This window comes from Canis lupus, chromosome 11 (assembly GCF_003254725.2).
Source record: "Canis lupus dingo isolate Sandy chromosome 11, ASM325472v2, whole genome shotgun sequence".
NCBI lineage: Eukaryota > Metazoa > Chordata > Mammalia > Carnivora > Canidae > Canis > Canis lupus.
Window position 1 is genome coordinate 13,779,472 of NC_064253.1, and position 13,621 is coordinate 13,793,092.

The following is a 13,621-nucleotide window of genomic DNA, read 5'->3' on the forward strand; positions in this document are numbered from 1 at the left end:
AGCAAAGGCTAGAGGAGGTCTTCAAGTATGTAGAAAGGAAAAGGGAGAAATAGTACATCAAAATGTAAGGCATTCTACCAAATGCCCGAGCTCTTCCATTCCCAGCTATTGTCCCAAGAGAACCAAATACATGTCCACACAAATGTTCACAGCAACATTATTCATAATAATGCAAACCTGGAAATAGCCCAAATAATCATCAACTGATGAATGGGTAAACAAAATGTGGTATATCCATACAATGGAATATTACTCAGTGGTAAGATGGAATAAGTATTAATATATACAACATGGATGAATCTTAAAAACATTGCACTAGGGACGCCTGGGTGGCTCAGTGGTTGAGCGTCTGCCTTTGGCTCAGGGCATGATCCTGGAGTCCTGGGATCGAGTTCCGCATCGGGCTCCCTGCATGAAGCCTCCCTCTGCCGGTGTCTCTGCCTTCCTCTCTGGGTCTCTCATGAATAAATAAGTTTTAAAAATCTTAAAACAAACAAACAAAAAAACCATTGCACTAAGTGAAAGAAGTTATTCGTATGTTTTATTTGTTGTATTTTGTACATATTATATTCATATGGAATGTCCAGAATAGCCAAGTCCAACACACAGAAAGGAGGTTGGTATTTAGAGCTGGGACAGAGAAGGTATAGGGAATGACTGTTTATGGGCATGGGATTTCTTTTTGGGGTGATGAAAATGTTCTAAAAGTAGACAGTGGGGGTGATTATACAACTCTCAAAATAATAGAAACCACTGAAACTTACACTTGAAAATATTGAACTTCATGGTAGGGGAATTATATCTCAATAAAGCTATTTAATAAAACCCCAGTGTACTATCTCTCTTCAATTTTCCCAGGTCTTCTGTAGGGATTGACCCTAATAGTAGACGAGTGGGAAGGAAAAGGGGAGCAAAAGAGGGGGTTGGGGGCTTAGAAGGATGAAGAAGAAACAGTGGAAGGAGGTAGAGAAGAAAAAGCAACAGAAGAAAGAAATTCTGTTAGGCTTGTTAAACTGCAAGGAGACAGACTCCAGTTAACTCAGCAACAGTCTCCACTGGGAAGGGAACACCTGCTGAGACCTTGAAAGGGCAGAGCCTTAGGCACAAAGCCAGCTCTTGCAAGCAGCCCTGCCGTCATGATGTTTCATGATGTTTCTACTTCTTCCTGTGTATCTAATCCATTTTTTTCTCTAATATCTGCCTTTCTCTACCTTCTCATACCTTCAGCCTGTGTGTGACTTTGACGTACAATGGTTCTTCCCAACATGACTCTACCTCACCAAATCCTTAGTACAATCTTCGCCCTCTGCTTCTGTGGGTATATGATTTGGTCTCTGTTTCCTGATTCTCACGTTCCAAGAGAAGAACCCAATTTGTTCACCGCAAGTTTGCAAGCCAAAACCTGGAACATGGGATTACGGTCAACTAGCCAGTCTACCCTGACACCCCTTGGATCATGGGCCTATTTCTAAAAAAATTAGCATTAGCTAGGAACAGAGCAGTGCACTTATCTGGTTCATAAAGGGCACAGTAGGTTGGAGGGAAGAGAGGGGGGGAAAGATGGGGCAATTTGGCAAAGGATATGGTGGATGGACAGTGGAAAACACTTCTAGCGCTGCAGGGAGAGAAGGAGTCCACGGGAGGCTGGAGATGGAAGCCTGTCAGTGTCCCCGCCAAATGATAACCATTCTTAAGAAATGTAAAGTTTTTGCTCCATCCACGACTCAGAGGAACAGTTATTAACTATGTTGGTGTATTGGTTTGGCCCTAACGTCTGTATTTTTGCCAGAAGAAAATTAGAAAGAGGATGCATTCAGTTCCTTTCCTCATTTTCTGAAGTTTCAAAATCTTCCTATAAACCCTCAAATAATTGAAAGACAATAACTAAAAAGACTTTAGAATGGACTCCAAGTAACTAATATTGAATATTTGCTAAATAATTTTTTTTTCTATTCTACTTCTTACCTCACGTGTCGTGGCCCAACACAATTATTGCATATAAAAACTACCACTTTGCAATTCTACTTCTACTTTGAGGTGTACACCCAGAGGAATTGAAAGTAGAGGCTCGAAGAGGTACACATATCATATTCAGACAGAGACTCAATGTTCATAAGAGCATTACTCACAATACCCAAAAGGTGGAAACAATCCAAATGTCCACCAACAGATGAATGGATAAAGAAATGTGGTATATACAGATGATTATTATATTAATAATAATATTTTGAGGCCTATTATTCAGCCTCAAAAAAGGAATGAAATTCTGATATATGCTGTAATATGGACAAATCTTGAAAATATTACACTAAGTAAAAGAAGGCAAACACAAAAGAACAAATATTGTATGATTCTACTTATATGAAGATCTGGAAAGGCAAATTCATAGAGTAGAATAGAGACTACCAGGGGCTGGGGTATACCATAGATGGAGTGGCTTATAAACCGCAGAAACTTACTTTTTACAGTTCTGGAGGCTAGAAATCCAAGAGCAAGGTGCTAGCGTGCTCAAGGGAGGGCGCTCTTCTCTTCTAGGGCACAAATTTCTCCTAGTAACCTCACATGGCAGAAGGGGGCTATGGAGCTCTCTGGGGACACTTTTCTAAGGGTATAATCTCGTTCCTGAGGGTTCCACCCTCATGATCTCAGCATCTCCCACAGGCCTCACCTCCTAATACCATCACACTGGGAATTAGGATTTCAACATATGAATTTTTTTTTCAACATATGAATTTTTAAGGAACACAACATTCAGATCATAGCACGGGGGTGGTGGAGGAGAGAATGGGGGATCTTCTAATGGATAGAAACTTTCTGTTTAGGACGATGACAAAGTGCTGGATATGGAGAGTAGTGGTGGTCACACAATATTATGAATATCCTAGAGGCCCTGAATTGTACATTTGAAAATGGTAATTTTATGTTATGTGTATTGTGCCATTAAAAAAGAAAGAACAGGAAGGGCAACAAAAACTGTATTTTGCATGAGTGCTTCTTGGTGAAAATAATTTCCTTTTTTTCGTGAAATCATTCAAAAGTTCTAATTCTCACCAGATCTTCTTACAGAGACGTTGAGGTAGAAATAAGGGACAAGGTGCCCCCATCCCCACCAGTAATGACTCTGTTGCCTCATGAACATGGGGTGTAGCGACACAGAGACCTTTTTTTATCCACACACAATAATCCCCTTCAGTCTGGTCAAAAGATCAAGCCCTGCATGAAATCTTAGTCATTACGTTACTGTTAAAACATCAAAACCGCTGTGCATAGTAACATCTTTCTTTTGGAAAAAAAAAAAAAAGAAGACTTGTTTCATAGCCCCTCACCCCCATTTTTGTTTTTATATACCATGATGCTGGGGAGGCTTATATGAAGTTGTTCAACACACGTTTTAAGTTATGAAAACAAGGAGCCACACGAATCAGGCGGAGGGTAGGGGTTTCGGGTCATCCCCCCATCCCTGGTTCTATGCCACCACTTTCCCTTGAAAGATGTGGTTTTCTTGTAATAGAAATGAAATATCACTCTCTTAGATCTGGTTTCGGGCTCCTAACTAAAGAGGCCCTTTGTGGACAAGGAATAGTAGTAGCTTGAAAACTTAAAGGTGGGGAGGATGTGATGTGGATGTGATGGCGGGGAGGTGGTGATGCGATTCCGTGCAAGGTGTCTCCCCTGCCCTCCGCTGGGCTGATGCACCTGTGCTTTTAAAAACTTTTTTAAATTTTTTATTTATTTATGATAGTCACAGAGAGAGAGAGAGAGAGAGAGAGAGAGAGGCAGAGACACAGGCAGAGGGAGAAGCAGGCTCCATGCACCGGGAGCCCAACGTGGGATTCGATCCCGGGTCTCCAGGATCACACCCTGGGCCAAAGGCAGGCGCCAAACCGCTGCGCCACCCAGGGATCCCCGCACCTGTGCTCTTACAGCGGAGCCGGCGCATCTGGACCTTCCCTGCGCCCGGCCCGCCAGCACCACCTCATGCATCTGGGAGTGGTAGAGCTGAAGCACTTTATATTTGCTACGAATTTTCAGGATGGTTATTTTTATGATCTTTTTTGCACACGTTCCTGTGCTGTTGTTCACGTTCTTGTGGAAGCGTCTACGGGGCAACGAGCCTCTGGGAGCTCTTCCCCGTTCCCAATCTCTCTCTCTCTCTCTCTCTCCCTTCCTTTCCACCCTGCCCAGGGCCAGATAGCACTTTCCTGCGGGGACCTTCTTAAAGTCCCCGCACAGCTCTAGCAAACGAGGGCTGCCGCAGCGTTTGGATGAGAACGTCTAGCGCGGGCTCCCACGGACCCAGGCGTTGCTGCCGGTTAATTGGCAGCCGGAAGGACGTGGTCTCCTGGCGGAGTGAGAGGGAGGGCGAGCCCTGTGGGTTGCATTTGGGCCGAGATAAAACAGGTTTTTATTCAGTACTCATGGAGAGAGCGTAATTAACCTTTTAGAAGTTTAAGGATGATCAAATTGTTATTCATTTTGCAAATGAGAAGAGAGAGCTTCCCTTCCTGCCAGCAAAATGCCAGTGCAGATTTCAAGGTCACTGGATGATCTCTTTGAGGGAAAAGAAAGCAATAAACACACACACACACACACACACACCCAAACCCACAGATTGAGAAATGTCACCATGAAAACAGGCAGGAATGAAAAGGAACAAATGTTCTTTTCTATCAAGCTCCACAGTAAAAATCAGAGCTAATGTGTGCGGCACATTCACATGGGCCTATTGGATCCTAATGGTGCTGCCCTTGTCGGAGAAAACAGAATATACGACTCCAGCTGGTGACTCCTATGCTCTGGTAGGGCCTCATGATTTCTTAGAAGGTGGGGGAAGGGTTTTCTGAGGCCCAGGCATGCTTTAAAGAGGGCGTGCAGAACACTGCTACCACATGAGAACTCTGTGGGGTGAATAATGAACTCGAGTGCTTCAGGATTTTTTTAAGAAAGGATTTAGCCAAGTCTATGCATGAAAGGAAGTGGTTTTCACTAGGCATCATGCTTTAAAGATGACTGTGCTAGTTATGTGGATGACCTTATTTTGCAACTATGCGCTTTGCCACATCACAAACACCACTTTATCCACTTTGCTTAGGAAAAGGACACTGCGGCGATGCTCTTTTCTTAAAGACAAGACAAAACAACGACTCTGGAAATTGTGTGATGATTTCAAACATACAGAAAAATTGCAGATCACAAATAACAGTACGAAGTAGACCCTTGAAGCAGATTCACTAGTATTTAACATTTTTTGCCTCATTGGCTTTAATATTCTCTCCCCCTCATATGTTATATAGATATTTTTCTCTTTCTATTTATATATACATTATATATCTATTATATATACTATTTATATACTTACTCTGTTGCTTAATGAGCACATGGGATAAAGTCACGCATAATACATATATAGGCATATAATTATTATATGATTGATTTTCCTGAACCATTTGAGAGTAAGATGTAGACAGAGTGTCTCCTTACCCCTAAATATTTCATTGTGTATTTTCTAAGAAGAGGGATATTTACTCACATAACAATGGCACAATGATCAAAATGAGGAAGTTGAACATTGATACACCATTATCTAATCTACCGATCTTTATTCAAGTTTTTCTAATGGCCCCAAGGATGCCTTTACAGTCATTCCCACCCACTTTCCCCCTTCAGAATCCAATATTAGGATCTTGCATTTCACTTAGTTGTTTTTTTTAATTTAATTTTTTTTCACTTTGTTGTTATGACTCTTACTATCCTTTCATCTGGAATGTGTCCTTAACCTTTCATTGTCCTTCATGATATTGTTTTGAAGGGCATAGATCATTTATTTTGCTCCATATCTCTCAGTTTGGATTTATCTGATATTTCATTATCATTAGATTCAGGATATTCATTCAACCCTTTGAATTCATAATAAATTTATATATATATATTTTTTTTTTTTCAAGAGCACAAGGTAAGTGGTAAGGGGTATTGTGTCCTTTTCACATGATGCATTCATCCTGCCATTGGTGATACTAAAAGGGGTAAGTTGTGCTTGCCAGAGTTCTCCATTGTTAAGCTGTTCTTTTCCCCTTTATAATTAATTAGGAAATTGTGGGGAGAGTCTCTTTTTCCTTTGTTGGCTTTGCTCTAAGAAAAACAAGCTGCTGGAAGCTGTTCTCAGGTATTTTAAGAGGAGGCCAGATAAGATTTCTTAAATAGTTTAGAAAATACGTTGACTACATGTAATTGGATTTTATTTTTTCTTACTCTGTGGTGTACAGCCCTGCACAGAATCAATCAGGACTCTTTCCCTTCTACCACCGTATCTGAAACTCCAAGCTTATTATCCGTTGACAAAATAATCAAGAAACTACCCTCCTCTCCACACCACTTTTGTGAGGGGAATGTGACAGTTATGCAGAGGAAATCTTCAAGTGGAATAGGAATGAGGAAAGAGGGGGAAGCACATAAATGTTAAGTGCGTAATAATGTCTATTTACAAGGTCTTCCCAACATAAATTAGACGTGCACAAATTCTACTTGGCCCTTTCAACCTATAGGGGTCCTAAGTCATTCATTTCTCACTGTCAAAGTTACTCCTACTTCCTTCTATTGTTTTCCATTTCACTGGGAACAGTGGTATCTTCCTGCAGGAAACATGCTCCATTAGGCTGACACAAAGTTTATTATCAGTTTCCTCAAATTGTCTTAGTCATATTCATTGTCCGAGAACATTTCGAAAAGTAAATAGTCTCATGGAGATGCTGGAGGATGGAAAAAATAAAGTAAAGCCAGTTTCTACACATTTGCTAAAGGAGGACATGCCTGGGTGTGTGATTTATGTTGTCTGTAGATCAAACTCAGTGCTGAGGAGAAACAGAATTCCTGGCCCTGAGGCCTTGAAGTTCTCCAGCAGGTCCTCATGAAAAAACACACTTAAAAAAAAAAAAAAAAAAAAGATTTTATTTATTTATTTATTTATTTATTTATTTATTTATTTATTAACTTAAGAGAGAGATGGGGGTGGTGTGGGGGGTGAGGGAGGAAAGGGGAGGAGTGGAGAGGGGAGAGGGAGCATCTCCAGCAGATTCTGTGCTGAGCTCAGGCGCCCATCACAAGGTTGGAACCTACAACCCTGAGATCATGACCTGAGCCGAGACCAAGGGTTGGACATCCAACCGACTGAGCTATCCAGGTGCCCCAAAGCACATTTTATAATGAAGTAAAGAATGCCCCTGACAACACTATTTACAGGAAACCAGAAAATAAGTTATAGGGCTGTTTCTTACGAGGACTCCCCATGTGGCTGGTTGCCTAATACCAAAGCACAGTGGGTAAAAAGAAATCACAGGGCTCGTGACTATGCTCTCTGTCATCTGGTTTATTTCAAGGTTAACTTGCAGAGTATCTAAAGCAGTATTTTCAAATGTCCTTTTTTATCTCCCTCAGCCATGTCCTCGGATCTGTCAGATGGGAATGATAAAGCTTTCTCATTGATGCCATTGAGGGTTGTATGAGGTAAGCCAATGGGAGCCACAAAATACAAAGCCAGTCAGTAAATGCTGGAGGGAGAAATTAACAAATGGAACTTGCTGCTATTATTTTTGTTTTTCAGGGGGGAAAAAGGAGGGTGGTGGTGGGACTGAATGAATAATCAAGGCTCCAAACAGAACAACATGTGCACAATAATTTAGCCGGAAAAATCTGTAAGCAGTTTTACCACTCCATGACCTGTGTCTTTGGAAATGACAAACTAGCAAATGTCTAGTTTTGTGTAATTTATCTTTCTAGTAAACCAGGAAAAGCAGGATATAAAACACACCCCTAGGTGACTTAGTAAGTTTGCTATTTAGGGTTCTTGGCTATAACCCAGTCATGTTCCAGCTCTGGTGCTGGAAAAGCACACTCTTTGAGTGCAGAACTGGAACAGCCCACATCAGCACCATCTGGGAACTTCTTAGATATGCAAACTCTCAGCCTTATCTTAGATCTACTGAATCAGAAACTAGGGGTGGGGCCCAGGAATTTGTTTTAACAGGGCCTGCAGATGATTCTGGTACTGGCTAAAGTTTCATCATTAAAAAACAAGGCTAATCACCTACCGAGGCCTCTCCCAGAATATGACCAACAAATAAATAAATAAAATCCTGTTTTTGTATGGAAGAATGCTTATTTTTCCTCCACTATGGAGAAGTAGGAGGCAAAGCATCCAGTTTATGGTTAGAGTGACATTAAGATATATTATCAGGTCAAAAAAATTATGATGAAGAGGGATCAGACTATATCTATCCCTTATTTATCCCAATGGAAAGTACTATACCTTTTGACTCTGCCTTAATATTGGCTTAGCCTAAAATTTAGGTTCAATCCTAGGACTCTTAAGATCATGACAGGAACTCAAGGCAGATGCTTAACTGACAGCCACCCAGGAGCTCCCCAACCCCACTTTTTAGGACTACACTAGTGCATATAGGCAAGATAAGCTCTGAGCAGACCTTATTCTGGTTATTTATTTATTTATTTGTTTGTTTATTTATGATGCTCAGTCTTGCCCTGAATCCTCAGGCTGCTAAGTACTATACATACTTCAGATTCCCACATTGAGTTAAGGGCTCTTGTGGAGTAGATATTAGAATGCAAACCAGAGAGAAGAAAAGAAAGAAAAAGTTGTGGTGAGGGTGAGTAAGGAAAGGGTAGTACTTTCAAATTTCATAATAGACAAACCATTCAGTCAACTTGAGGAAGAAGGACCTGGCTCTACCATTGCCCCCAGAACCCACATCCCCCTTGAGTCAGACTGCCAGGGTCAAGGATAAAAACGCAGATGGTGATGACCCTGTATACATAGGGGCCTCATCAGGTGCAGGCTTTAGAGACAAGATCTTTAATCATAGTCTCCTGCAACGTGGGAAAAAGTGGGGAACTCTCTAAATCTAATTGCCTTTCCATTTAGGCTAAATGTTCGATAGTAAATTTTAGAAAAAAACAGATTACTTTTAGCTCTAAATTTGGCTCATTTAGCTAAATGTCATATCCATTTCAAAAAAGAAGAATGAATGAGTTGATATCTTCAAACTTGCAGTAGGCTTTTAGGTTTTCCATTTTTAAAAACTTATTTAGTTTTTACAATATGAAAATTATAGACAGAGTGACATTTAAACCTTTGCTTTTCATAGCATTTCACACTTACACCATTTTAAAAGACAGCTATTAACATTTACAAAAATCTTTCAGAAACCAAATGTTCTAACATGCAGAATTCCAATTATACTGTGTAAGAGGGTTATCAACCATTCTTCTACAAGAATACTTTGAAGTGTCTGGTATTAAACCAAGAGCTAAAATGTCAGTTGCACATAGACAATAAATTAGGGTTTATAAAATCTTGTAAGATTTATTTAATATTACAATTTTGACCTTTAGGCTGTCCTCACCATAGCTTACTTAACTTTCTCTCTCTCTCTCTCTCTCTCTCTCTCTCTCTCTCTCTCACTCCCTCTCTCTCCCTCTTTCCCTCTCATCCCAGGAATTTTACTTGAATGTTAAACAAAGGTTGTGTTGCAAGTTATGTGAAGTTATGTGACTCATTCATGCTCTGGATGAATGCTTCCCACGCCTCCCCAGCTCCTCCTGTTTGGGGTTTGGAATCCTGAGAGGCAATGCCCACTTCTTTACACAGCACACAAGTGGGGCTACTGCTGGAATGCTCATCCTCTGTGTGGAATGCTAATGGGGGGCAGCCTGTTCCAGGAGCAGGAAGGCTGTCTAGCTCTTGTAGGACTGACATTTGAAGACAAGCCTGAGGATATAGGACCTCTCTCAGAATTCTCAACTGCTTAGCCAGAGAGATAAAAGACAGTGGTATTTACATTTATTGTGCTAACGATTTTGGGATGAGATGCACCAGAATTTGCAAAAAAGAGCGATCAAAAGAAATTCTGATCATTACCATTGAGTTGAGGAAGAGTCAGGAAATTTCCAATCAAGGATGGACTCCAGCCCAGGGTCCATGCCTTTCACATCTTACAGAAAGCTCCTACAAGCAAATCATGCTCATTATTGGGCACTGTTCCCAGAACCATGGCCAATGTGGAAGGGAGAGAGGAGATGTCAGAACACAGAAGTGACTAGTTCACCATCTTGGTCTGGCCTCGCTCTTGGCAGAACTGAGAATTTTCTTTTCCCCCTGCATGTCTGAAAGGAGCTAGAGAGAACCACAGTTTTTCGGAAGGCTGTTTTTCACCCACTAAATAGGTCTTAAGAATATCAGCAAACACGTTGAGAGCATTTCTACAGACCAGACTTCATCCTAACCTCTTTACATATTCACGCCTCATAAGGACTCCAGGATTTACTGATGAGGAACCAAGACACAGGAGGTTGAAGCAATTTGCTCAGGGTCGAACAGCGCGGGGCCGGTGGAGTCGTAATTTGCACACAGGCAGTCTGCCTCAAGCCTTGCTTTATGGACGGCCAGGTTCCTTCTGAGAAACCCCCTATTCAAGGTGGGTTAAAAAAAAACGACACCAGCCTATTAATGCTCTCACATTTTTTACCAACAATCTGCGAAGTTACAAATGACCCGAGGTAAGGTCATATACTTGAGCCTTTATAGAATTCATTCTGTCACCTGCTTTTGAAAGCAGCTTTGTGCTGAAGCCAAGAGCAACAAGCTCAATCTAATAGCGAGGAATTGCTTAAGTAAGTGGTTCTCTGCAGCCAACTGCCAAGTCAGAAGCCTGTGAGCAACCTGCAGCTGATGCATTAATGACACTCCTCATTTGCAGCAGATAGGACTTTTTTTTCCTATATTTTTGTTAAACAACATATGTGACATATTGTGTGAGCACATTTCTGGATGTTAGCTTCCGAGATCTATCTGTGTAAAAAATAGATCAGTATTCGTGAACCCAGAGAAGGGTATCACCCACTGCTAGCCTACATTTTATGATTGTAGGACAAATCAAATTCCATTTCAGTGAAAGAGATTCAAAGACTTCTCACTTGCAGCTGATGGGCCACTTATTTTAAGCAATATTCCATCTAGCAAAATTCTAATGTAGCCATGGAATTGGGTCATTTCCTTGGAGTCCACTGAAAGGTTGGCACTATACACATAATCACCTACCATCCATTCATATTGATTCTGATCTACTTAGGATTCTATTAACTATGCAGTGATTTTAACCCCTTACATATTTCTCTCAGATCATCTATGTACTTAGGACACTGGGTGACAAATACTCTATGTATGAATGAATTAACTTTGTATGAAATAATTATTTTCCTGTTTCCATGCCTTAAAAACAAACACCTAGGTTTGCCTGGCTGGCTCAGTCATCAGAGCATGTGATTCTTGGTTTCAAGGTCACGAGTTCAAGCCCCACATTGGGGGTAAAGCTTACTTAATAAAAACCAAAAAAACCCACAACAGGGGCACCTGGATGGCTCAGTGGGTTGAGCGTCTGCCTTTGGCTCAGGTCATGATCTGTGTCCTGGGATTGAGCCCCATATCTGGCTTCCTGCTCGGCGACAGGTCTTCTCTCTCTCTCTCTCAAACAAATAAAATCTAAAATAACAATGAAAACCAAATACCTACTTCTTTTTGATAACTGCTAATAAAATGGCAGTAATTGTGGTTCTTTTTCTGTCACTTGATATTATGTTGCTTTTTCTGAAATAAGCAAAAGTGCTATTTTCAGGAATAGGCCAAAAATAACGGGAAAAGAGAAGTGAGCTCACAGTGGGAACTCTTAGGGTCCTTTGGAAGGCAGTGATCACACCAGGCCTTTGTTATTTAATTTGGACTTCACTTTCAAAACACTGGCCTTTGCACTTGGCAAGAGGCCCTCTTTCAGGTAAATTCTATCATTTTCTAGACTTTTACCTCTAGCGCTAAATACAAATGTAGGATGACAGGAATAAATGTCATTTATCTATAGGCAGAGTTTATTTCATGAAGCCATTGACAAAGAAAGAAATGAAAGCTGCTAGTATTTTTCTTTTCTTTTTTTTTTTTAAAGATTGAAATCTGAGTCTTGGGCATAAATACTAACACAAGTTAATGATTTCATTTACTTATTTATTTCACATTTATTTAGGCAATCATGGAGGAAACCAGGGAGCCGTTTCAACAAGTTCGAGGGAGAATTTTTTGCTAAGGTTACATTTCTAGATCAGAAATGTGCAAATGGTGGCCAGACTGGCCTCTTTCATGGTGATGAAGGAAGAAAGCCAGCTGAAACTCCATTCTAGGCAGAATTTATGGGTCTGTTCACAAGAATTCTTTTGCATCACCATCACTTGTCTACAAGGTACAGAGATGCAACAGTGCTCCGAGACAAAGACTAGAATCAGAATCTGGGAAGGTGGGATCGAATCAATGCATTTCCCCTGGAAGCACAGTGTTCCCCTCACTTAGCCTTATGTCCCTATGGAAAACCAGAAAGGGAATCAGAAACGGACCTCTCTGTTTGCCGGCCATCTGAGCAATTGCAAAACTCTAGTTCAGTTCCTCATTACCTCATTACTTGTCACCTGTGTAGGTGCAGAAGCTTCCTTGCCTGCTCTCTCTTCCTCCAGACTCCTCTTCCTCCAGTTCCTGCGACATGCTGCTGACAGTTTGATCTTCTTTGGGCACTTCTGTGATCGTCACAGTCCCCTGAAAAACTGTAAGTGGTTCCCTGCTGCCTGCAGATAATATTGGAAAGTTCTAACCTGGTCCCCCAGGATTTAACCCTGTATCTGTAAAGGGTTCCACGTGGCAAGTTACAGAAACCGACTCTGGTTGATTTAAGCAAAAAAGGGAATTTCGAAAAAAGGATATTGGGCAGCTCACAAAATTGCTGGGAGGGCTGGAGAACCAGGCTCAGAAGCTTCTGCTGCCAGAACACATTTTCAAAATCCTGCCGAAGAACTGGTTGGATGAGGACACCACAGCTGCTGCCACCAAACACTAGAAGAGGTAGTTCCCATCCCTGACACTCCTACCTTCTCCTGCAGCCACCATTCCAATGTGTCCAAAACACAAAATTCTGTGTCATCAGTGATAGTCTGAATTTTTTTTTTTTGTCCTGTCCCTGCTTCTTACAAGTTCCCTATTCAAAAATCCAGTGGGTGAGTGCCTCTGTCTGGTGGACCTTAGGTCATTTGCCCATGCCCTGGCCGCACGATAGCATGGGAAAGAGCAGCTGGAAGATGGGTCATCTTTAACGGTAGGTGGCATCTGCCTCCTTCCATGACTCAAAAATGGTGAATTCCAGCAAAGAAACAGGGAATTCCTCCAAGGAAAATCTGGGTGGTTCAGATGCTGGGTAAATGGTTAATATTCACTACACACGTTCACTCTTGTCTTGCTGATCTTGCAACTCACACTCCTAGATCCTACACTCCAAAAACCCCAACAAATTGTCCAATTACTGTTTCATTTAGCAACATCTAATGATACCTATATGCTCAACACTGTGCTGGGTAATGCAAATAAAGAAATGACGGATACATCCAGGAGATTAATCCATGCAGGGGCACATACAGGTAAGAAGGCAATTAGGATCTGGTGCTGCGAGACAGGTAAACTCAAGATGCTTTGGGACCGCCCATGAAGGGCACTCATTCTGGATGGAAGAAATCATCACCTGGT

At 41.4% G+C, this 13,621-nt stretch overlaps 1 long non-coding RNA gene across 2 annotated transcripts in view; it reads left to right on the forward strand.

Annotated features, from left to right (window-relative positions):
• Nucleotides 1-13,318, forward strand: part of LOC118350158 (uncharacterized) — a 46,831-nt gene extending 33,513 nt beyond the window's left edge. Inside the window, exons 2-4 of one of the 2 annotated variants that reach the window (XR_004803458.2) lie at nucleotides 7,432-7,500; nucleotides 9,509-10,569; nucleotides 12,084-13,318. This is a non-coding gene — a long non-coding RNA (uncharacterized LOC118350158). The remainder of the gene's footprint in view (nucleotides 1-7,431; nucleotides 7,501-9,508; nucleotides 10,570-12,083) is intronic. The other variant, XR_007413934.1, reaches the window with a different exon arrangement.
• The last annotated feature ends 303 nt before the right edge of the window (nucleotides 13,319-13,621 follow it).